Consider the following 25668-nt stretch of genomic DNA (forward strand, 5'->3'; position numbering starts at 1 on the left):
GAAGGTGGAGGAGGGGCTGGATAATTATGGTGGTAAAGTTTATTTATGTTGCCACTTTGGACTTTTATGGGAAATCCTAAAAGCCCCATCTCTGGAGCGGGAAACTTGGCAGGAAGACAAAAGAAAATGTCCCATTTCTATCCAAGTTGTTACTAACATGATGGCCACCCGAGTCATTCTCTTTTCAGAAATATTGAACATTGTGTGTTGTAATCAGAAGTGGAGGATGAGCCTAGAATCAAGACAAGATGACTCTTGTCCCTTCCTTTCTGCTAACTTGCAGCGTCTGCTGGGAAGTGGTGGTGAGTTTGTTGAAGGAGAGCAGGGCAGTGCTTTGCCTCCTTTTCATCAGGACTTAGGCCACAGGGACCAACAAGCTAAGCAGTCAGACTCCAAATGGCCTTGTAGAAGAATTAAAGATGGCTAAGAAAGAGGAGACCTTAAGGTCGCAGGCCCAGTTCTTCCCCTCCTATGAATTAGAAAGCATGTCAGAGGGATAGAAAGAATTATCAGAGGACCCAGGCCGGTCCCTGGAATCCAAGTCCCACCCTTGCGGAACAACGTCGTGACTCTGCTCCCATTGCCTCATTCCCTCCACCCAGGCCATGCCTTTTGTCATGCTCTTTATTTTTCTCAGTACTTTTCTGGAGGCATAATTATCCATGAATTTAAGTCCTGAAGAAATGCTTGTGAGCCATTTGTCATCATCACTGCTCTCTTCCTAATCACTGACAACCCCCAGAACCTAGCTGATCTGTCATTTAGAGACTGCAATTGCGTGATGTGCCTGCTGAGATGTGCTGATTGTAACGTGTTTTTTGGAGTAAGCTTGTGCCATGGAACCCTAGGAGGCTTCTGTAGGAGGGGTAGGAGTCCTAGTAACAGTGGTTAGTCGTTGTATCTAACATTGAGCACTTACCATGGACCGTATCTGATGTTAAACATTTTCAGCGCATTGTCTCCTTTCATTCTCAAATTATACCTATGAAATGGCGATTGGCATTATCTGCCTTTTCTGTATGAGGAAACTGAAACTGAGTCAGGTGCAGTTGGAACCTGGTGCTAGAGTGAGGAATGAAAGTTCATGTTTCTGCCTGGGCCTGCTGGAGTCACACTGTGGACCTTTCCTCCTCCCCAGGGCTCCTTCTGACTCATTGACCTCTGACCCCAAGGGAGTGTGTTAATGCAGGAAGTCTCCACCGTCAAATGATCAGCTCATTTGATCAGTGCATCTGTAACTGTGCCTTAGAATCTACTATGAGTGTCTCACCTCAAGTTAAGCTTTGCTGTGTCTATACACCTTCTTTAAAATGCCAAGATACATTCCCAGCTCAAAAACAAGTAGGATCTTGGAAGTTCATTGCTATTTGGCATTTGAGTACACTTTCCCATCAAAGTCATGGCATAAACACTGGTCAGATTCCCACACTGGCCGACCAATCCCTTTAGCCATAATGTACCTCTCCTAGTACTACTGTGATGCTATTTAAACTCCATCTAACCACTGTCTGAACATTGTGTCAGTGGAACATTAGGTGAGTTTCAATGTAGTATGTTGGGCACACACCCTTTCAACTGTGGGGTTGGGGACTGACGACCTGGTCTTCCCTAAGAGTGACAGTAGGTACCTCTGGCCCTGGCCCAGATAATGGGGATTCGTGGCACAGAGCCCTGGCTGCACTGGGGTTTCTAACCTAGGAGAACCTGCTACAGGCTGCTGTGCTTGGGAACATTTAGGGAGGCAGTGTCTTTGGAAAAACAACCTAAAGCCAATTACGGAGTCCAACTATATAGCCTGGCAAAATTTAATAAAAATTAAGCAACAAATTCTTTTGCCCCAATAGTCCCTGCAGAAATCCAACCTCAGAAATAAAAGAATAAAATAAGGACACACACACACACACACACACACACACACACACACACACACACTGGCACCTTTTTTTGGTAGTAAAATCTAGAAAACCACATTAAGTGTCTATCAACAAGCAATTCAATTATGGTGCATGTTTGACATGGAATATTATGCACCTATTTAATATTCCAGTTAGATTTGGGCATATGTCCATAAGGTATTGTTAAAAGGGGGGGAAAAAACCTGTAGGATAATATGTATCTTCTAAGTCAAATTTTGTAAAATGGCATCAAAACAACCAAAAGGAAACAAAAAGACTCTTCCCTCTCTGCATGTATGATGTAGAGTTCATGTGAGAGTGGAGAATCAGGTGGGGTGACTCAAACCAGGGGTCAACATCGGTAGCCTTGAGGAAGAAGTGGCAGAGGGGATTATAAATTTTATTTTCTTTGTACCTCTTTGACTTATTTCACATGTTTTGGAAGTACATGTTGCCTTTTTTAAAAAAAAGATTTTTATTAAAAATATATTTAGGGCCAGCCGAGTGGTGCATTGGTTAAGAGCTGGCTTGGGACGCCAGCTCTGAGCAGCAGGGTCCCGGTTCGGATCCCACATGAGGGCCAGTGACACTGCGCCCTCTACAGCTAAGATAGTGAACAACAGCTCAACCTGGAGCTGGGCTGCCAAGAGCCGCCGTGAGCGGCCATCCAGAGGCCAACAACCGATCTGCCTGATCCGGGAAGAGCGCAATGATAATACCAACATGGGCCAGTGAAGCAACGTCCTCCACAACTAGACTGAAGAACAAAAGGACAACAACTTGCTGTCTTCCTCCCCCAATTCCCCAATAAAATCTTTAAAAAAAATTATATATATATATAGATAGATAGATAGATAGATAGATTTAGTATACAATATTATATTAGTTTCAGGTGTACACCATAGTTATTCAACACTTATACACCTAAAGAAGTGATCATAAGTCCAGCAACCATCTGACACTGTACCACACTATCACAATATTATTGATTATATTTCCCATGCTGTAAAGTACATCCCCATGACTTATTTGTTATATACCTGGAAATTTGGACTACTTATTGCCCTTCAACTTTCCCCTCTTTTTAATTTTTCAATTACAGTTGACATTCAATATTATTTTATATTAATTTCAGGTGTACAGCATATGTAGACATTTATATAATTTAAGAAGTGACCCCCCTGACTAGTCTAATACCCACCTGGCACTGTGCATAGTTATTACCATATTATTGATTATATTCCCTATACTTTACATCCCCATGACTACTTTGCAATTACCAATTTGTACTTCTTAATCCCTTCCCCTTTTTCACACCCCCCCCTGCAACCCTCCTCCCATCTGGCAACCATCAAAACGTTCTCTGTATCTATGAGTCTGTTTCTGTTTTGTTTGTTTATTTTGTTCTTTAAATTCCACATATAAGCGAAATCACATTGCATCTGTCTTTCCCTGTCTGACATACTCCACTCAGCACAATGCCCTCCAGATCCACCCATGCCGCTGCAGATGGCAAGAACCCATTTCCTTCCCTGGATGAAAAATATTCCACTGTATATATGTACCACCTACTCTTTATCCATTCTTCTATCGACGAACACTATGGCTGCCTCCACATCTTGGCCATTGTAAACAATGCTGCAATGAACATACAGATGCACGTGTCCCCTTGAAGTAGAGTTTTGGGTTTCTTCAGATAAATACCAGGAAGTAGGATTACTGGATCCTCTTTGGCTCTTGTTATAGCCTTTGTTTTAAAGTCTATTTTGTCTGGTATAAGTATTGCTACCCAGCTTTGTTTGCTTGTTTGTTGTTTCCATTCTTATGAAATAACTTTTTCTATCCTTTTACTTTTAATCTGTGTGTGTCTTTTGATCTGAAGTGAGTCTCTTATACACAGAATATGTAAAGGTTTTGTTTTCTTATCCATTCAGGCCCCCTACGTTTTTGATTGGAGCATTTAGTCCACTTGCATTGAAAGCAATTGTTGATAGGTATGTAGTTATTGCCATTTTATTATTCATATTTTTGATCTGTGACTGGCTGGGGAGTACCTGGTAGGAGCTACAAAACGATCCACAGTTGGTTGCTGCCTGAGTTGTATTTGGAGACACGGGGGAGAGGCCATGCTGCAAACTAATATCAGCCCTGGGGTAACTCCACAAAAAGCCAGGACACTCTGAGGCCTGCTACCACCTGCTGGCTCCCAGAAGGTTCAGCCGCTGATACAGCCTCCTCCAGCTGTACACAAGTTGGATGAGTCAGCAGGACTGAGCAGCGAAGCTTACCAGGCCAGTCAGATTCAGATTTGGCCTGTGGGGGTGGGCTCAACACAGGAAAGATGGTGCCTGCCTGAGGAAGGTCTCACGCAGGGAAAATGGGGACTCTCCCTTCAGTCCTTACCCCAAAGTTATACAAGTCAGTCTCTCACTATATGTCTCCAGTGACCCCAGTGTCACCGTTCCCTCCCCCAGAGCCCAGGGTGAGTGCCTTTAAGAGGGTGTTTGGGTTTCCTGCAGCCTTCTGTCCTACCTAGAAGGCTGGAATCCTCACTGTTTTTCACAGCTGGAAGTTATGGGGGCTTCTCTTCCCTGTACCAGTATTTCAGCCTGGGGAGCCTAGGGCGGAGGTCTGAGGTCCCTCACTCCTTCGTGGGGAACCTCTGTGGCTGATATATCTCTCGGGATTTTCAACTGCCAGGCATGGGTGTGGGACCAGTCTGTTTCACATCTAAGCTCCCGCTACCAGACTTGATGTGGCTTCTTTATATCTTTGATTATAAAACTTCTGTTCAGCTAGACTTCAGATGGTTCTTCAGGTTGATTGCTGTATAATTTAGTTGTAATTTTGATGTGTTTACAGGATGAGGCAAGCACAGTGTTTATCTACTTCGCCATCTTGGATCTCTTTATTCCAACTCTGCTTTTTGCTTTTATAAGTATAAAGATGGAGATAATAGAAGTTCTTAGACTAGCTGGAGCTTCAAAGGAATCCCTAAGAGCAGAGGAAGTAGGGCTGAAATGGAGGGAGGTAAGACATTCCTGAGGAGCAGCAACTTCTCTACAGTATATATTCCTATAGGCAGAAAAACAATCTTATTTTGTACGGTGCTTCCAGCACTGTATCTAGATCAAACATTGCCAGGGTGTTCTGATTTGGGGAGCAAAGATAAGCTCCAATTTCTGCTCCCGCTCTCATCCCAACACACACACACACACTGGATCGTATGACAGACAGGAGTCTGAGAGTTGTAGAGGATATTATTGGGTTATCGGAAAAGTCATGATGTATTTTTTCTATGTTTTTCTTTGCAAAAATGCATCATGACTTTTCCAACAACTCAATATTTTTATATATAAGGCATTGATAAGATGGAATGGGATCTTTAGCTACAAATGGGTGTCCATTAAGCCATTTGCACCTTAAATGAGACTTAGCTTATCAGGACTTTCTCTTATATTTCTTGTCCATGATTTGGTAGAGTGACCCAAGAAATATGCCAAAGAGAGACTGAATGATACTTCTGTTAGATGATGTATCTCTTTTTGAACAAACATTTCCCAGCTCTGTTAGAGTATCTAAGAGTCATCTGTTCTTTTTGATATTTTGATAACATAATATCATTATCATCATCATCGTCGCCACCATCACCATCACCATCATCACTAATGTGCATTGAGTGCTTATGTTCCAGACACTCTCTAAAAGCTTTGTACCCATTATCTCATTTTATCTGCATGACAACCCTATGAGGTAGGCTCTATTTATTGCCCTAATTTTACAGACAGGGAAATGGAGCCAGGATTCAAACACACGATATTTGACTCCACAACCTATACTCTTTAATAAACTTATGAGGTTAGTTGTTACCATAGATTTAGCAGTGCTCAAACCAACCATCTGAAATCAAGCAGTGATGAATGTAAAATAACATATTTGGGTTCCCCCCAAATCAATTCATTCGTCTATGAAGAGGTATGCCCAGATTGGAAATAGTCCCTCTTAAAAGCTGCTGAGGGGCCGGCCGAGTGGCGCGATGGTTAAGAACTCGCTTGGGACGCCAGAGGGCCCCGGTTCGGATCCCACATAGGAGGGCCAGTGACACTGCCCTCCACAGCTAAGATGCTGAACAACAGCTCAACCTGGAGCTGGGCTGCCATGAGTCGCCGGCGACGGCGTAGGCTGCACTCCCTGTGGCAGTGGGTTGCCATGGGCTACTGTATGTAGCCAGCAGCCAGCGTGAGCGGCCAGCAGCCGCAGTGAGCGGCCGTCCAGAAGCCGGCGACTGATCTGCCTCGCCAGAGAAGAGCGCAATGATGATGCCAACTTGGGCCAGTGGGGCAACATCCTCCACAACTAGATTGAAGAACAAAATGACAGCAACTTGTCTGTTCCCCTTCCCCCAATTCCCCAGCACTGTTCCCATCCCCCCCCCTCAATAAAAATCTTAAAAAAAAAAAAAAGCTGCTGAGGATTTCAGTAGATCCTGAGCTTAACCTGAGCCAGCAGTGTGACACAGATATTAAAACAACAGCCTCATGCTACTTTAATAGAAGTCCAGGTTGTAATGTTCTTAAGTAAACAGGCCTGTCATGCTCTGTTGTTCAAAACCCATCAGGAATAGTTTTTCCTTTGGACAATGCGTTTTAATAGTAAGCATGTACAAACAAGAGTGCGTCAAGAGAAGCATGACAAGGAATTTCCAAGCCACTCTTAGTGTGTACGTACTCTGGGCCAGCTACTCTGCTAAGCAGATCACATGCTTTGTGTACTTTATTTCTCACAAGGGCTCTGGTAGGTATGTGCTGTCTTCCACAGAAGAGAAAAGGAGGCTTGGGATGCTCTAGAGTCTTGCCCTGGATCACACGACTGAGAAATGGAGACATGTTTTATGTAGTCCACATAGTTGTTGCTATTGTTGGTTGTTTTCTTTTTAAGGAGAATTTCATATGATGATCCTGATTGTCCACTTTTCTTTAAAAAATTACAAGCAACACTAGGCTTGGATGTTTAGCTTCTGTCGCTGCAGCGCCTTTCTCCCAATTAAAAGACACAGGCGTGCCAGTTCATTACAGTGCTTTTTGGAGTCCCCCACCTATGTACTTGATCCCTCTAAGTTATCCAGCTGGCTCCAGGGGAGAAAGAAGGAACAGCTCTGTTCTGTCCTATTCTGGAAAGCTATAAGTAGAAGGGAGGCTGATTCTCTTAGCAAAGCCTCTTCCATCAAGCAGAGCTAGTTGCACATTTCAACAAAGAACCTCATGAGGCAGCAAGGCTCTCACCTGCAAAAGCAGTCAAATGAAGTTTGAACCTGTCAGTGTCTGTATGAGGTTAAGGGACTGACGTGGATGGATGACCTCTATGACTCCACCGTACTGGCCCTCGCTTAATAGGCCCTTAATGTTGTTTTTAGGTTTCAAGTCCAAGCTAGAACATTTTCTTGCAGGGCTATTTTCTTTTAGGGAAATAATACCTATTAAATGGAAAAGAAAATTGGTGCTGTGTTTGCATGTTCCCTACCAAACAGGGAATGATAATGATAATGATAATGATAATAATAAAATATAAGCTAGAAAGACCAGATGACGGTAACTAGGTTTAAAGAGAATGCTTACTAGGTAGGTTCATCAAATAAGAAAGACTAATTGTGAGGACAATTGATGGATTTCCTTGTTTATAAAGCTTCAGTGAATAAATGGTATAATGGAGGTTTGAAAATAGTGACATGTAATATCTTTTAATTTATGTAACTAAGTTTAAAAGTTAAAGTTATCTGTAGTTATAGTTACATGTGTGGACATATATGACAGTGTGGACAATATGTCTATGATCAAAATAATATTTTAATTTTTATTGTCCTTTTCAAAGCTCCATCACACACTGGATTCAATCTGCGTAACTATTTTGTGTGATATTTGCTCAGTTAACATGCATGACATTATAGTGTTCTGTCTTGTGATAGTGATTTGTGTTCACACGATGTCCCCCTAACAAGGATGACAGTTTTGGGGTTTTTTTTTAAAGATTTTTTATTGGGGAATTGGGGGATGGGAACAGCGCTGGGGAATTGGGGGAAGGGGAACAGACAAGTTGCTGTCGTTTTGTTCTTCAGTCTAGTTGTGGAGGACGTTGCTTCACTGGCCCAAGTTGGCACCATCATTGCGCTCTTCCCGGGCGAGGCAGATCAGTCACCGGCCTCTGGACGGCCGCTCACTGCGGCTGCTGGCCGCTCACACTGGCTGCTGGCTACACACGGCAGCCCATGGCAACCCACTACCACAGGGGCTTCAGCCTACACCGTCGCCGGCGACTCCTGGCAGCCCAGCTCCAGGTTGAGCTGTTGTTCAGCATCTTAGCTGTAGAGGGCAGTGTCACTGGCCCTCATATGTGGGATCCGAACCGGGGTCCTCTGGCGTACCAAGCCAGTTCTTAACCATCGCGCCACTTGGCCGGCCCAGGATGACAGTTTTTTTTATACAGAAGAGGTTCCTGATTCATTTTTCTCCCCTGCAGCCCTTAGCTGAGTATTTTTAGCCTGCTATATTTTGTTGAATTGAATATGTAAGATGACCATTAAAACTTTAACTACTCACAAACATTCCCACTAACGTGTACAGAGCATCTAAATTGAGCTACGGTCCTTAAGTTGGAGTAGGAATGGAATATAATTAAGGAAAGCAGATGCATGTATAGGAAAAATGTAAGCACAGTGATCAGTGACAGGTCACATTTGGCCTCAGCATTGGGGAGGGCAAGTGTGATAATGGATCTATCTCAGCTTCATGTGGTCACTTGACACTCGGCACACTTTTCCGTATTATTCGGTGCACATTTCAAGATTACAGGTAGGGCCCTATAGGTGAATTAAGCTCTGCCATTAGATGCGCTTGTTTGGGACTTGGGAGGTGTGATTGGGGGCATCTTTCTCTTCCTGTTTCGCTTGGCAAATAAGGTTGCAGGTTGTGGAATGGCAGCTATAGCAGGGTACTCGCTTTCTGATCTTCAGATTGCTGATATAATGTTGCATTCTTGAAGAGCTAGGAATCGAGTTTAATGTGAAATAAATTGATTTTTTAAATATACCTTTGATTTTAGAATACTTTTAGATTTACAGAAAAGTTATAAAGATAGTACAGAGAGTTCCTATATATTCCCATACCCAATCTCCTCTATTATTAATACCTTACACTGGTATGGTACATTTGTTAAAATTATTGAAAATGTATTGGTACATTATTATTAACAAGCATCCCTACTTTATTCAGGCTTCCTCGGTTTTCACCTTCTATCCTAACTCTGACGAGGATCCCATTTAGGATACCACGTTACATTTAGTTATTATGTCTCCTCTTGGCTGTTTCTCAGACTTTCTTTGTTTTTGATGACCTTGACAGTTTTGAGGATACTGGTCAGGTGTTATGTAGAAAGCCTGCCAGTTGGGATTTCTCTGATGCTTTTCTCGTAATTAGACTGGGGTTATGGATTTCTGGGGAGGAAGACGACACAGGTAAAGCAGTATTCTCATCACACATCCCCATGATTTGTCACTGAGGATATTAACCTTGATCACCTGGTGTTTATCAGGTGTCTCCACTGCAAAGTTACTCTTTCTTTCCCCTTTCCATACTGTACTCTTTGGAAGGAAGTCATTCTGCTCACAGTTAAGGAGAGGGGGGTTATGCTTTTTCATCTTCTTGAGGGTGGAGAATCTACATCATTTATGGGAAATTCATCTGCTTGGGGGATTTTTCTTCCCCCCCCCCGTGCATTTATTACTTTATTCAATAATTTATTTAAACCATTATGTCTCATAGATATTTATTTTATATTTTGAGTTTTAATTCAATACACTACTATTAATTTTGTTACTCAAATTGTTCCCCATGGTCATCGAGAGCTCCTCCCATTGGCTCTGTGTCCTTTGTACAGCATTTTGGTTTCTTTTGTTTTGTTTTAGTGCTTTCTGATTTCCTGGCATCACAAGACACTCCAGTCTTATCATGCATATTCCCTGCCCCAGGCCTGGAATCAGCCATTGATCAATTGATCTTTAAATCTTGCCTCTAAAAGAAATTTACTTTGTGTGTGTGTGTGTGTGTGTGTGTGTGTGTGTGTGTGTGTGTGTGTGTGTTAGAAATAATGGGCAGAACAGACAGAACATGTCTGTAGGCTAGATCAAAGCTGGATCCACTCTGCTAGCAGAAACCCTTTCCAAACTCATGTGCATCCATCTTTACCTTGCTCACTCTCTCTTCACTTCTCAATCCAATCTGTTCTCATCCTCTTCGTGTACCTTAAAGTAGAGATGACTGTCCGTGGTTCTTTTCTTCAAACGCAGTCAGATATTAAGATAAATCAATCACCTAGAAGGCCTGGAGATACAGTAGAGTCAGGAGAAATATAGTGATCCTGTATCCCCTCTCCTCCTTGCAAACAGAAGGTACAGATAAAACAAGATTCAGCTTGCAACAAAACCAGAATATATTGAATTGTCAGAAAAGTCATGACGCATTTTTGCAACGGAAAACACAGAAAAAATACATCATGACTTTCCCGACAACCCAATGGTAAGTGCCACAAGCAGGCAACATACATCTGTGACAGTGAGACAGCAGCAGATAAGAACAAGCAATGGATGCTGTGGGGACCAGAGGGGGACTGATGACCTCTGTAAGGAATGAGAGAGTGCTGGCATCGTCTGAGCAGGCTGGCCACCCATCGGCCATATGTGATTGTTCCCTCCAGGAAGGAGGGCTCAGTGTGAGCATTTCTTCTGATTTTGAGCAGAAACTCAGACATTCAAAAAGAAACCCTAAAACATTTTGAGATTCAAACATCTTTGGACCACCAGTTTGAGATCTTGGCAGGAGAGGAGAGTGCTGGCGTGCTTGCAGTAGAATTTCAGGCATCAGGCAGTTTCTGGAGTGCTTTTCTAGATCCAAGTTCCCAGTGGGGGGTCCTGGGTCAGGCTGCAGTGCCAGGTGCCACTCACCTAATACTGACTCTGGCCACTTCTCCTAATACCTTGTCACTACCACCACTGGGTAAGCTGGAACCATAGGACTTAAACAACTTGGCAGCAGATGTTGTGCTGCCTCGCTCTGTTTCCTGCATTTTTTCTTTTTTTTTTAATTTGCTGAAAACATTCTCAAGCATCACAGCTTGGCTGAGGGGCAATGGGACTCAGGGTTGCTTTAAAACAACCGTCATTACTAACATAGACGGGCGCTTAGAGAATAGTTGACTTTGTACATTTAGTGAGCAGAGACTTGTGGCACAGAACCAAATTCTCCCATGCCCATCCAGTGCCTGGGAGCCAGCCCCTCAAGGCTTGCCTTCTGGGGCCCTCAGCCGTCGTCTGCCCTGAAGCTGAGTTAGGCCTGTAAAGTTTTCTCTCAGCACAAAGAAAGCCATGTTAAGAGACTCAGCCACTGGGTGATTGTGTATCCCTCTCATACCCAGGCTCCCAAAGCCTAATGAGCAGCCAGGCTGGGGGTGGGGGGAATCCCCTAGAAACTACCTGCCCTGCCGTTTCAGGATTAATAGAATCAAGTGATGCAGCAAAAATACCATGACAGAACCTTATGCTTCCAATCCTCTCGGTGTCATTTAGCTAAAGAAACCGTAAACAAAAAGGAAGAAGAAGAAAACAGCTGGTGGTATAATCCTGCTCTGCTCTTCAGAAGGAAGCCCAGGGAGAGGGATTCCGTATTGTCACATCTTAAAGGGCTCTTTTGGTGGAAACTTCTAGGGAAACTTCGATTTGTGTGTGTAATCATAACTCCAACTTTATTGTGAGATGTTAGAGCGAGGATTTAGCCACGGCCCCTCCTTCCCCAAGGTGGCCCTTGGTGACCTCCACAGAACTTTACTTCAAACAACTCCACTTCAGGGATTGCATAGCTCTTTATAAACCCAGCAGTTAGGAGCACATCCTATTCCCCCTGCTTCAAGGGAAGAGAAACCAAGGCACTGAATAAACACGGGCCGTCTGGTGTGGTTGGGGACTAAGAGCACACAAGCAGAACCTGACATATCAAAGTCATATCCACTGACAAACAATACACCTTGTTTCTGGACAGATTTCAAATTTTACCCTTGAGGGAGGAGCTTGAGTTGCAGCTTTGTTTGTTCAAAGACATAGAATCAGGCACATTAAGTGTGTCTTCAGTAATGCTGGGGTTTGCAGAACGTGACAGCAAGCTGGAGAAGCCGAGGTTGTCGATGGCTAAGACAGATGAACAGGTTACTCATTTTCGTTTTGAATGCTGTTCCTTTGTACCTTCGGGGGATTATATTCCCCCTCCAGAGAAAGCAAATTGGCCACGGTTTAGAACCCAGAAGCTGGCTGGAGCCTCATTGGAGGAGTCTGTCTCATAGTCACTTAGCTTCAGCTTTGTTTATAAAAGAATCATCTCAAGCTTGTGCTCAGGTGTTAAATGGACCTGGAACAGTGAATAGGACTGGAGCAATGGAGCAACGGGTGGGAGATTATTACAACATCAAGTATCCCTTTTAAGAAAGTCTCAAATTCTGAAAGTCCAGTTTCGGAATTTTGGAATTACAGATCCGTGATAAATATCATGGCTGAGTCATGATGTGGGACGTTAGTATCAACTTTTCCCAGTAAACGTTATCTAGGTCTTTCTTCATGTAAAAATAAAAAAAAAATCAGGGGTAATACTTATTCACCATAAAATCATTTAGACCACGTCCCAGAACTTTCATGGCTGAATACCAACAAATACTTTATTTAGGTTGATAAAAGTGAACATTTATTGAATGTTTACTATGTGCCAGGGACTGCATTGAATTAGCACTTTACATCAACAATGGAATTGAATTTTTACAATCCTATGAAAACAGTATCATTATACTATCCCTGTTTTATAGATAGATGAACTAAAGCATGAAGAAGATAAGCCATGTGCCTATGATGGTGCAGCACATGCATGGCACAGCTGGGACTCCAACCCAGGGTCTGGGCCAGAGGCTCAAACATTGACCACTTAGTTAGTCCTTATGGCCCACTGATTGGAGTCTGGACTCCTCTGTGTATTTCTATTAGTCTATGCCATACCCTTCCTCTGGGCTCCCACTTGACTTCTATGTAGAATTTTAGGTTTCCCATTTGGGTGGACTTAAAAGGTCAGGCAACTTGAATCTGAACATGCCCTCTTTCCCGTGATAACACCCAAGTGACCACACACCAGGACCACAAACTTCACTGTGCACTTGCTGTGCTTTCCACAGAGTTTTATTTCAATGTGGTCCAGCACCAGTTAACTGGGTTAATTAAGTTTAACACAAACCAGACAAGCCAAAGCCCAGAGTTAAGTTAATGAAGGGTCTAGTCTATCAATCTATGTGAATGGTGGGAAAGTACTTAGGGCCACTGTTCCCTTAAATGAGGAGTGAGAGTGGGTGCTAAAACGAAGGCCACGTCCCATAAAATCCCAAAGTGTAACTTTTTCCATTAGTATTCTCACTGATTGAGAGTGGTTGTTAGCCCGGCCTCACTTCTTTCCACTCCCCAACCCTCAGCAGTTTGTTTTCCCTTTAAAGATTTTTTTTTTTTTTTTTTGCAGCCTCCCTCTGTGAATGCACATGTTGTCTCCACATTGGCTTTCAGGAACAAATAGGAGAGGAATCCTTTCTTGGAACTTTCTTTGTTGCCTTTTCAAACTATGACTTTGGAATTCTAACACTCTAATCTTCTGTTTCTGGTATGGTAATTGGTATATTAATTACCTGTGGCCAGGTGCTCTGATTGAGAAGAATGCTAAGAAAGACACTCACCTGATACGTAAGAGTTCAAGCAAGCCCATCAATAGGGGAATGACGAAACAAGCTTTAGTATATTTATACTATAAATAGTTTAAAATGATAAAAAGTAATAGCATAGTTAAAAATGAAATACAAAGTAAATTCTAACGTGGAAGACCAAAAACACACAGTGTAAAACATATAAAAGTATTTTTCATTTCATTTATATAAAAAGCAATCGCCAAGCAATACTCTTATCTTTTTCCTGTTAGTACACCATGGATGCAAATAAGTATAACAAGGTCTGAAAGATGTACTACGAACCATACCAGGAAGGAGAGAGGATACCTGGAATGAGCAGTTTAAAGGGGGTCTGAGCCTTATCTATATTGCTTTAATGTGAAAAGAAAAATGTATTCGTAGATTTCTTATATAATTAAAAATCAATTTAAAAAATGAAAAATAATTTCAGCTTTAGGAAAAGTCATAGTAGCCCCCAAATAAGATACTGCTGCTTACTTCTTGGGTGCACAACCCTTACTGCCTTTCACTCACAATTAGCATTAGAATTAAAATGTGACTTTCCCAGGCCTAGGTCACAAGGAGAGCTCACCTCCCAGTGGAGCGTACAAGTAAGAGAGTTTCTAGGACATCAGGTTGCATTTGGGAGATGACAGGGTGGCAGGCTCAGAGCTGAAGGAGCCTCAGTTGTGCTTGGGGCGTGATGCTCTCGGCCAACGTTACAGTTTCATCTGGGGGGTGTCCTGGCTGAGAGTTCAGTCACTAAGGAGAGTTTTCCCAGTTTTAAATTTTTTATTTATTTTTTGTTGGAGTCCATACCCAGAGTCCTGTCCAAGCGGCTTACCTCTTTGGTAAATTTTTAGAGTCCAGACACTTCTTGGGCAGTCAAATCAAAATAAAAACATCAAGCCAAGAAATAATGCCACTGCAGCTGTGACAGTATGTCTCATTATTAATGACACAACAATGTGTGAATTCTGATGACCAAGAGCACAAGTCATCTTAATTGAAATACAATCCAGAAAATCAAAGCCTGTATGCAATTAGAATGGGTATTGCAGAATAGGTATTCTGCCAGGGGACCAGGCCTTCTGGGATTTGGCAATGACATGGCCAAGAGTTAGTGGCCCCACATACCCTGCACTTAAGTACATCTGGACTGACCCACTGTGATCATGCTGAGTTAGGGGAAATGAAGGGGCTGGGAAATTGGGCAAACATCTGGGCTGGGTGGTCTAAGGAAAAGCAGAGCTGGGTGTAAGGCAAGAACGTAAGCCGAGATGATGCAAGGATGAAGGGCGAGGGGCAGAGCCAGTGAAGGGAGCCCTGGAGGCTGCAGGGGTTCTGGAGTGAAAAGCCCTGGTGAAGGCGGTCAGGTGATACCCGCTTACCCTGTGTGTTCGGCTTAGACAGGTTGTTGAGATGTGGGCCTCGCCTGCATCCCTCAGCTTATTTTCAGTTTAACTTCAGCCCTCTCCTTCACCATGGCTGATCACCATGCCCCAAAGCTACTTACATAAACAAATACTCTGTGTGGCCATTTTGTGTAGGGGGCAAGACTAGCACCCTAACTCCGCCTCCAACCAGATCACCACCGTGCAGCGCTTCCTGTGGAGACATACGGAGCTGCCGCAAATAGACCCACATGCTGACCTTTGTGGGTCCTAGAGACTTTGCCTTGGTGGACCCCTTCTCCTAGGACAACGTTAAAAATTAGATTTTATGATGGTGTTGGTATAAAGGCAAAGAAGTAATACTATATATTAAAAACTTTCTTTGACCTTAAAGTTCTCTTTCTTTCTAGTGATTTTTAAAGAAAGGAGAACATTTTTGTTGATCCCCGCCCCCCAAAGTATGGTGGGCCCTAGGTACTATGCTGCTGTCCCTAATACAGAAGTGAGCCTTGCCCCCAAATGAGTGACACTTTGTTTTCTCCTATAAAGAAATTTAACCCTGATTTACAAGCTTTGTAGGGACTCATAATCTGGCTCTTCTGTGATTTTAAGTTCCCTGCTGTTCTTTTATGCAGGCCCTTGCTCAAAGAAACAAAAATAATAACAACAACAACAAAATCAAGGCATATGGAAATTTTAAAATCAGTGTTTAGTGAATTTCAAAGGGTTTATGAAAATAGAAAACCAACTATTTTTTAATGACTAATTACTTTGTGCCATTCTCATGTAATTTCTGTAAGTCCCTGTGAGTTAGCTACCATGACTCTTTGAAAGGATGACTTTAGCAAAGGGCTTCGGTGTGTTAAGTAACATGCTTGAGGTCACACAAGCAGCCAGGGTTGGGGCTGAGATTGAAGCTCTGTCTGTCTTTCCTTTCTGCTGCACTTCTACTCCCTCTGCCTGGAATGCTTGTACTCTGGACTCTGACTCAAGCTGGCTCCTTCTTTCCTACGGGACTCAGTTCATGAGGAACCTGCTCAGAGGGCAACCACTAGGTCATTCTTGATCCTATCCCTCAATGGTAGTGTCCACCATTGTATCTGTGGATACCTGGCGTTCTTTCTCTGTCTCTTTCTCCCTTGTATATGTATTTACCATATTTCCCCATGTATAAGATGCACCCTTTTTAGAAAAATTTGGGGTCTAAAAACTGGGTGTGTCTTATACAGTGGTTGTATTTTTTTACTTGCATTTCCCGCAAGTGATAAGGAGTTGTATGAATTTTATGATGAATAAAACTTGAGTTCAATAACTTTATGTAATACCTTTTTTTCAAATTTCGGGCCCCCAAATTAAGGTGCGTCTTATACATGGGAGTGTCTTCTATATGGGGAAATACGGTATATTGTGTGTTAGTCTGTCTGTTTCTCCCTACCTTTAAGCCCCCTCCAAGGATAGGAACTACATGACAGCAAGGGGCTCTTCTCTCTTGTTTACTGTCTGCTTGGCACTAACGTGGTCAACAAAGAGCTGCTGATTGAATGACTCAGAATCCAAGGCCTATATGCACATAACCAGCCCTTTACGCTGTCCCTATGGAAGTCTTTCTTTTTCTTTTACTTAAATTTGATATAATTCGGCAAATTTTAAGTTGAGGTAAATGTTATTTCAATGACTAGGAAGTACAGGCTCAAAGTTTACAGGCTATGTGAATTTTGAGAAATTGTTGAGCTTCTTATGGCTTGATTTATTTTTTTTTTGAAGATTTTTATTAAAATGTAGCTATATACAATATTATATTAGTTTCAGGTGTACACAATAGTTATTCAATATTTATATACCTAAAGAAGTGATTGCCATGATATGTCCAGTAATACCTGACACCGTACCATGCTATCACAATTATGGACTATATTCCCCATACTTTACGTTACATCCCCATGACTTATTTGTTTGATACCTGGAAACTTGGACCTCTTATTCCCCTTCACCTCCCCCTCACCTTTTTAAAATTTTCAATTACAGTTGATATTCAATATTATTTTATATTAATTTCAGGTGTACAGCATAGTGGATAGACATTTATATAAATTAGGAAGTGATCCCCCAACTAGTCTAGTACACACTTGGTACTATACATAGTTATTACCATATTATTGACTATATTCTCTATGTTTTATTTTACATCCCTATGACTGTTTTGTAACTACCAAATTGTATTCTTAATGTATGGCTTGATTCCTTAAAAACAAACAAACAAACAAACAAGAACAAAAACAAGTATGACAGAACAATATCTTCCACTCTAAATATAAGAAATAATGGAAAAATAAAATGTATCTCTATGATATACAAATGATAATATTAATGAAGTTTAAGGTAGCACAATGAGTATTGTTTTTAAGGAATACTATCAAGACATTGCTCACCACTAGTGTTATTAAACAAAAAAATATTACAGTAAGCAATGAGGCCTGAAATGGTCCATTATATAGATGCTTTCAGGAGAGAGCTGTGAAAAGCTGGAAAGAAACAATGACTCAGCCAGCATTACTCATCTCTGATGCAAAGGACAGTGAGCTCTGGGCATTGATTTCACATCCAGTGTTGACGTCATTTGATGCTACAGGAGGACTCCTGTGGCCTGAGAGTCTTGTCCATTTGTGAGACAAGACTCCAAAGAATTGGATGAAATCAAAACTTGGAGAGATTTGGTGATGGGGGTGGGTGGTGGGTTTTTGTAGATCTACTACATAATTTAACCAAGTTTAACAGCTAGACACCAGAACTTCTACCCCAAGATGCCTACTGTGTTCAAAGGGTAGGATGAGAATTCGAGCCTGGGCAGGCACTTCTGTCAAAAGCTTTGAGTCCAGGTGGGAATTCTATACAGCCAGGGAGCATCCTGGTGTCCTGGCAATGATCCTCTCAAGGTAGAAACCATCTCTAGGGCCCAAGGCTGTGTGTGTTGACACTGACTGCCTAATGGACGCTCAGTTTTTACTTGCATAGTCATTGCTCTCTCAAGGTCCAACTCATTACTTTGCAGAGCACTTTGGAACAAATAGGGTCTAATTCTGTTCCAGGATAGCAGTGACTAATGAATATTTTAGGCTAAAACTTTATCTTGTTTCATGGCGATTTGCATGTATATTTGTTTTGAATCATATAAGAAGGAGTATATTCAGAACAGGTATTTTCCAGTTAAACACATGTATCTATGTATATTTGACTCTCCAAAAATATCCTTTTGTAATTGCTATCTTTAAAGAAGTCAGCTGACATTAGGTAGACAGTGATGTTAACCGATGCCTTTAATGGTCTAAAGAACATAAGTGAGGATTCAGAGTGACTCCTCTTCAATGTTAGATCGGAAACCCTGTCCTGGCAGTGGCCTCGTTGTGATTTGCTTGCCTTCTTTACAGCATAGCACATGTTTCTTATTCTATAAGAGAAGGCTTGTGAAATGGTCTCCACCAGCATGAGTCCCAGTGCTCATGAGAGTATCATCCTCAAGCCTGGGCTTTTAAAATCCGAGTGGTTAGGGCATCAACACACTTGAGAACCATTGGTATATATTTTGCATAAGGAGCCTTGTGTTTTATTAATTATTTCACCAGAAAAAAATGTGCTTTGTGGCTGATTTTTGGGGAGGAAATTCACTATCTCATTAGAGATCATTATAGTAGTTTAATAGTATTATATTCAATATTTGTCAGACTGAATGACATTTGACATTATAGCATAAGAGGGTCTTTCTAAATGGGATGTTACTTGGGAAGATGATAAACCCAAGACTGTCTTAGTTTTATTTTGTTTTCTTCCTTCTAACAGAAATGTAGGTCGATGAAGAAAGTGAAAGATAAGAAAACATAAGGCTTACTGGTATTTCCTTAATGGCTGACCCATGTGCACAGTTCACTAAGTTCTCTTGTTGAAGGCTTTGACTTAGTGGTTAAAAAAAAAAGTTACTTAGAAACTGTGTTTTCCTCTATTTAGATGTCTAAGGGTCCTAGGAAAATAATATCTCAAGCAAAGCTATATGGCACAAAAAGTTGGACCTAAAAATCAGTCTGTTCTCAGTTGACAGACTAAAACAGCGGTTCTCAACCTTCCTAATGCTGCGACCCCTTAATACAGTTCCTCATGTTGTGGTGACCTCCAATCATAAAATTATTTTTGTTGCTATTCTGTAACTGTGATTTTGCTACTGTTATGAATCGTAATGTAAATATCTTTTTGTTTTCCGATGGTCTTAGGTGACCCCTGTGAAAGGGTCGTTTGACCCCCAAAGGGGTCGCGACCCACAGGTTGAGAACCGCGGGACTAAAATGAACAAACAAACAAACAAACTGGCTTGTAAAAGCATGTCCATGAGGAGGAAGTGACCTGATTTCATTAAAAGCATATCATTATTTAAAAGTTGCCCATTCATTCAAAAGAGGCCTCACAAATTGTTTCATTCTTCATTGAATTTTTGCTAGTCTACCCTGTTCGTGAACACCCTCATTTCACCTCTTATCAGGCATTTAGGCCTCTCCTCTTTCATACTTTCTTACGTTCAGTACATAGGTATAAAGTGTGGCTGTAGCTAAAGGCTGACCAAAGACCAAAGCAGAGAAGAATGATGAAAAAAATTCAAGACGTGTTTGAGAGGTGTTGTGGTGCAGTGACTTTGATTTAAAGTCAGACTGTAATTGACTTGCTTCATGATCTTGGGAAAAACCATTGAAACTTTGTATCTTCAGTATTACCTTTGGTCTGTCAATGTGGCTATTCAGATGACCGTGGGCTTCTCCCTTACAGCAACTATAATTACACCTTCTCTACCTCCCAATAGTTTCCAACATGGGGCCCTGCTGATGGGCGTGATCCAATAACTCATGACTGTGATATTAATTCTTAAAAATAAGTATTATTCTCTGTTCCAGACATTTGCTTAGCTTTATTTCTTGGCATTAATAAGAGTAAAAATATTTCTCTAAGTAGGTAGATCTAGCTTCGGTCACTAGATAGGTTTGGAAAAATTTTGGCAATTTTGGTTAATCTAATCAAAATTTAAATATAAAGAGAAAACTTACATCTTCAGGACTTGTATTATAAATGCTGAGGTAAAGATTCATTTGCAAATGAATTCACATCATTTTTCATGTCCTTATGTATTCTCATAAACTATATTTGCTCGAAGTAGGATATACCCTCGTGAACCAACATCTTATTTATATTCACTTATTTAGAATTCACCTACAGTTGTCCATTAAAGACAGAAGGGGAAAAACCAAGATGTGTCTGCTTCAGAAGCTCACCTCCTTGCATGCCAGGAAATAGACCTATCTACTTGCTAAGACTATCTGAATCGCATCTCCTTTGTTTCACAGTGGTCCAGACTGTCTGGAACATGAAGTAGGGGAGATGAGCTTGTTACACTTGCTTTGTTAGGAGCCCTTGATAGTAGCAGAGCAGAGGCAGAGCTGTTCCTGACCAATAGCTGAAGTCTCAGGTACTCAGTTGCTGTGAATGGTGTTTTGAAATCTGTGCACTAGTTCTCCAAGGACATTATTAGTTATCCCTGAGAATGTCAGTGACCAGTAGCTGCTAAGGTAAATCTCTCCTCTAGATTAAAGCCAACTTCCTCTGCAGGTCTAAAGGGGCCATAAACAATGGCTTCGCTGAAAACACATCTTAGACCTGTAGGTTTTTATCTCTTATGGGGTGGATTCTCTTACTGAGTTCTCTGGAACAACAAGACATAAGGTTCTTTTGCTACAAGACATCCTTAGTTCAACAAGAATAACATTAGGGTTTGCCTAGACTGAAGACATTTGCAGAAAGCTAGCTTTTAAGTAAATAGCATAAAGCATTTTTTAATGCCACTTGAGCATGAGAGAGTGTCCTCTTCAATGTGTGTGGCCAAGCCACGCTCAAGGACTTTCCCCCTTGCTCTGCAATGGGGCATGTGGAAATGATTGTCAGGAGAAGGGAGCAGCTGCAGCCACAGGGCGAGGGTTCCGTAGCAACACCCAAAACCAGCTCTGGAAGCCACGGAACAATGGAGGTCCTGTTGTCGGGGAATGTATTCTCAACACAGCGATTTCCTGAATACCCCAAGAGACCGAGGCAGTAAAAGGCCAGACTGCAGGGATATCTTCGCTGTTCTGTGCCGACAAAATTCATTGCTCCCTAATGGTGTTTTAAGTGAATGTGCAGTGTTCATTCATGGGCAATGTCTAAGTTAGATAACATTAGCATGAGGGGTACATTCTACGTGTGAAGGGACAGGATATAACTGAATAATCAAAATTCCAACCTTAGGAAATATGTTGGAACTGTAAAAACAAAACAAAAATAAATTGGGTGACGTTGTGCTTTGGTGGTTCTGAAATCCTGAAATTTTCACTACCAATGCGCAATGCAGTTCTATTACGAGAGACAAACTAGTTTGAGCATCTCCTATGTCAAAATCGCTCCAAGTGTTTGAAGTCAGAATAAGTAGTAATAGGAAAAATATGGCCAACTGGACTCTGGGATAAATGACAAAGTCACTCACTCACCCTAGTGTTCTTTCTTTTTTTCACTTTTAGAATGATTCACGTGCTGGGCAGAGAGTCTGAGCTGATGTTACCTATTCATTCATGTTAATGTGTACGTTGTTTTTTGTCCAGGTCATCCCTCTAGCCAACACCACACTGGGTCAAAGACAGGGAAAAATAGCTGCCCCTGAGATCCCTTTGCAGAGCTGCATTTGCACGTGGGACCTATTAGTTGCATTTCGAAGCTTGAGAGATCATCTTCCCTTTACCTTGAAGGAAAGACTTTCCTCTCTAATAATCCACAGAGTAAATTCCTTATCTGCAGTTTAGATTACTGAGGCCATCTGGGGACATTTGAAAAGCCTGCTGTGTTGTTTTGGAAATAGGTGTCTGGCTATATACATCTAAATACTTCTCCTTTCTCCACTTTATGGACGCTGTTTTCCAAGTCCAATTTCAAGACATGGAATAGGTTACCCCAACATAAATCAGAGACAGGCGATTGCTAAAAAGATGCTTTCATTTAGCCACTGATTTTAGTGTGAAACTTAAAATGGGAAGGTATTTAGAAGTATTTTCAGTTGAAGAATAAAAACAGATACACCAAAGGGAAATTTGCCAACCATAAATATATAGGCGTTAAGCCCCCACTACATAAACCAACTATAAATAAAAAGACATTGAGTAAACTGCATGTATAAACAGACAAAACCCCAGTGGATAAGTCATAAAGATCGGAACGGCAAGGACCATATGTCTTTAAAGCTCTCAGCTTTTCTATTCAAGTGATGTGTTTCTTGTCCCAGGCTCGCAGTTCCGTCCTTCCTCTCAGCATCCTCCTTGGCACTGTTCAGTCTGTCTGCTGTCTACACATTTGGGCTTTTGGCAAATGGAGATGCTCTCAACAAGAGTAGCTTTTGAGTGTTATTCAGACCCCTGACGGGCCTCGGATTGTATAAAACAAGGATTTGTAGCTCTTTAGGGATGTAGCTCTTTTTGAAGCAAAATATCTTCTCATTTCTTTCCAGGTTTTCCATGTGGGGAGCTAATCCCAGAGCAGGGAGAAGAGGTAAGCACACAAGTCGTTTTCCCAGAGGCTCGGGGAGAAAGGGAGCAAACACTCGAAAGCTGATTAATGGTCTCTGATCATCTCCTTAAGCAAATCCTAAACTATGCTTTCCAAGTAAGATAGTCTCAAATAAATACAAGTCAGGGATGTTACAAGCCTTTTTTTTTTTTCAGTATCAAATAAAATGACATATGTGATTGTACTGTAAAACTGTAACTCACTATGCAAGGTTATTATTATTAGAGGGAAGAGACAAGCTATATAAACTGATTTGAGAAGCCACTACTTCAGGGTGATGGCAAGTTAGAAACCACTTGGGTTCCTAGAAGATGTATTTCCGTAGCACTGAGCAAATCTTTATTCTTCACTTACTGGCCTAGTCACATAATGCCCAAATTTATTCAGTTTTTGTCAACACATATTAAAATATCATTTCATGCCACCGTCTCTGGAGTTGTCAAGTTCCCCATCCTGTCTTGGAAGGTGACACTACTTTCAATAGTGCTCACACCTTGAGCTCCCCGGTTTCTTTGACATCTTTGATGTGAAAGGACCCATGCTGTGACAAGTGTGTTTAGTTTGCTAGGAAGAGCTGGGAGCCCAGCAGGCGGCTGGGAACAGAAAGGCCAGGAAATGTTACCCCAACACCCCCATACAGCTGGCTATCCGGTGGCCTTGCTGTGAAAGATTGCCAGACAAGCCTTCTAAAGTGGTAGCTAATTACAAGAAGAAGGTGAAATATTCGGCCACAGCAAGGACCAGCGGCAGCACACTACCTAACAAAGGGGCCCAGAGGCAGGGCACTTTACCTTGCTTGGAATTATTCAAGAGGCTCAATAGCTTTGCATAGCAACGGAAGGCTTATTGACTGGAGTTAAAGGCACTGGGAAGAGGGGAACCATTCTCTGGGAAAACCACAAACAAAGTCATTAACCCCCTGAGGGAAAGTGTGAAATTACCCTGTATTGGGGGCTGGGTTAACTTGTGTGGCCCTATTGAGGCCATTTTCCCCTGGCCCATAGAGAACCAGTCTCCCCCTTCTTTCTATATAATTAGTGAGCGTGGAGCCCCACACATCCCCCAAACAGTTGAGGTCCTTATATCTTCTTCCTCATTACTCCTCTCCTTGCAGAGTCGTATCCTTAGCTGCTGTGAGAACCGCAGCCTCTATATCCTACAGGAAAGTGCAGGCTCACAAATCCTCTCACCTTGGTTCAGCTCTAAGAGGAAATGTGTGTTCCTCCCATTCTCACCACTCTTCCTCTCCCTGGGTGGAGGAGCGGAAGCCATATCTCTCCTCCTCCAGAGAGGAACGCTTGTATTTGGGAGAGTCAATTTTTATTCAGTACAGAAAAATGAGGGGAGTAACTTGTTCATAACCACGTGGGCCACTCTAACAGTATAACTGGGGCAAGCCACTCAGCCTCTGAGTCACTTTCTATGGACTCAATAGAAAGAAAGGAAAAAAAGAATTTCCAGGGGAATTTGTAGATGGAACAACTAAGAGGCTTTACTAACTGGTTGTCAGACCCTGTGCCTTGAGTTTATGTTAAATATCCAAGATAAAGGAAAAAGCAAGGACTTAGAAATTATATGTACCTGGAATTAGATACTAGCTCTGGTGCTTTGAGTCCACTTAATAGAAAAAAAACTGGAAACAACCTACAAATAGGGAAACAGTTAAATAAATTGTGGTATAGCTACAGTATGGGGTATTATACAAACTTTAAAAATAGAGACATGTGTGCTGATGTGGAAAGATGTCTAAAATATTGTGTAGATAAAAGCAAGATGTAGAATGATTGTATATTACAGTTCCTTTTGTGTAAATAAGTAAAAAAAAATTACATAGGGAGATAATGCATCCGAGTATGGGTGTAACAAGGAAGGGTGATGGAATCATAAGAAACACTTAAAAGTTAGCTTTGGGGAGAGGAATGGAAAATTAGGTGTCAGAAGGAAGGTTTGCACTTTTTACTTTTTTTTATTGTTTAGGTTTTCTAGCCAGGTCCATATATTAGTCTTATTTTTAAAACTGCAACAGGGTTTATATGCATAGTAAGATTATAGATCTTTCTTCCTTTTCATTTTTTTCTGTGTTAAAAAATAAAAGCCTTGGGCCGGCCGAGTGGTGCGTTGGTTAGAAGTTGGCTTGGGACGCCAGCTCTGAGCACCAGGGCCCCAGTTCAGATCCCACACTGAGGGCCAGTGACACTGCACCGTCTATAGCTAAAATGGTGAATAACAGCTCGACCTGGAGCTGGGCTGCCATGAGTCACTGGCAATGGCATAACATAGGCTGCAGTGGGGCTGGGCGGCAGCAGGCATGAGCTTTCGTGAGCTGCCTTGAGCTCTGTCCAATGGCCGGAGAGCAACTGCCTCACCCAGGAAAAACGTAATGATAATACCAACATGGGCCAGTGAAGCAACGTTCTCCACAACTAGACTGAAGAACAAAAGGACAGCAACTTGTCTGTTCCCTTTCCCTGATTCCCCAATGCTGTTCCCCTCCCCCAATTCCCCAATAGAATATTAAATAAATAAATAAAAGCATTTGAAATTGTGGGAATTAAATTAAGCAACGTTTTAAGTGCCTGGAGCATAGATGGGGCTTGGTTAATGTTAGTGCAAATAAAAACAGAAGACCTGACTTATCAACCTTCTTAAAATAGATACTGGGGTTTTTTTTTTAGATAATAATGATTACTATCTATTAGATACTATTTATTATTTTATTGCTATTTTTTAGAGAGTGTTTACCCTCTGTTTCTCTGCCATTTTTGGTCCATGGATGTGACCATCCTGGAAGTGGTGAAAGATGACTGGGTTGGTCATAGGATCAGTTTTGCCAGCAAGTATTGTGACTTGTGGCAGGCTGGTCATTTAACCTTTCTGAGCTGCCTTTTCCTCAACTGTGAGCCAAGAATCTGAGTGATCTATAAGAGGTCCCTCTGAACTTGAAATTTGCACATCCATTTGCTAATGAAGTTGAT

General features: G+C 41.8%; 1 long non-coding RNA gene across 1 annotated transcript in view; it reads right to left on the minus strand.

Annotated features, from left to right (window-relative positions):
• LOC109387398 (uncharacterized) overlaps nt 1-25668 on the minus strand; it is a 42548-nt gene that overhangs the window by 8108 nt on the left and 8772 nt on the right. Inside the window, exon 2 of the long non-coding RNA XR_002124981.1 lies at nt 10133-10267. This is a non-coding gene — a long non-coding RNA (uncharacterized LOC109387398). The remainder of the gene's footprint in view (nt 1-10132; nt 10268-25668) is intronic.

The sequence above is a fragment of the Hipposideros armiger genome, unplaced genomic scaffold, assembly GCF_001890085.2.
Source record: "Hipposideros armiger isolate ML-2016 unplaced genomic scaffold, ASM189008v1 scaffold_156, whole genome shotgun sequence".
In the NCBI taxonomy this organism is placed as follows: Eukaryota; Metazoa; Chordata; class Mammalia; order Chiroptera; family Hipposideridae; genus Hipposideros; species Hipposideros armiger.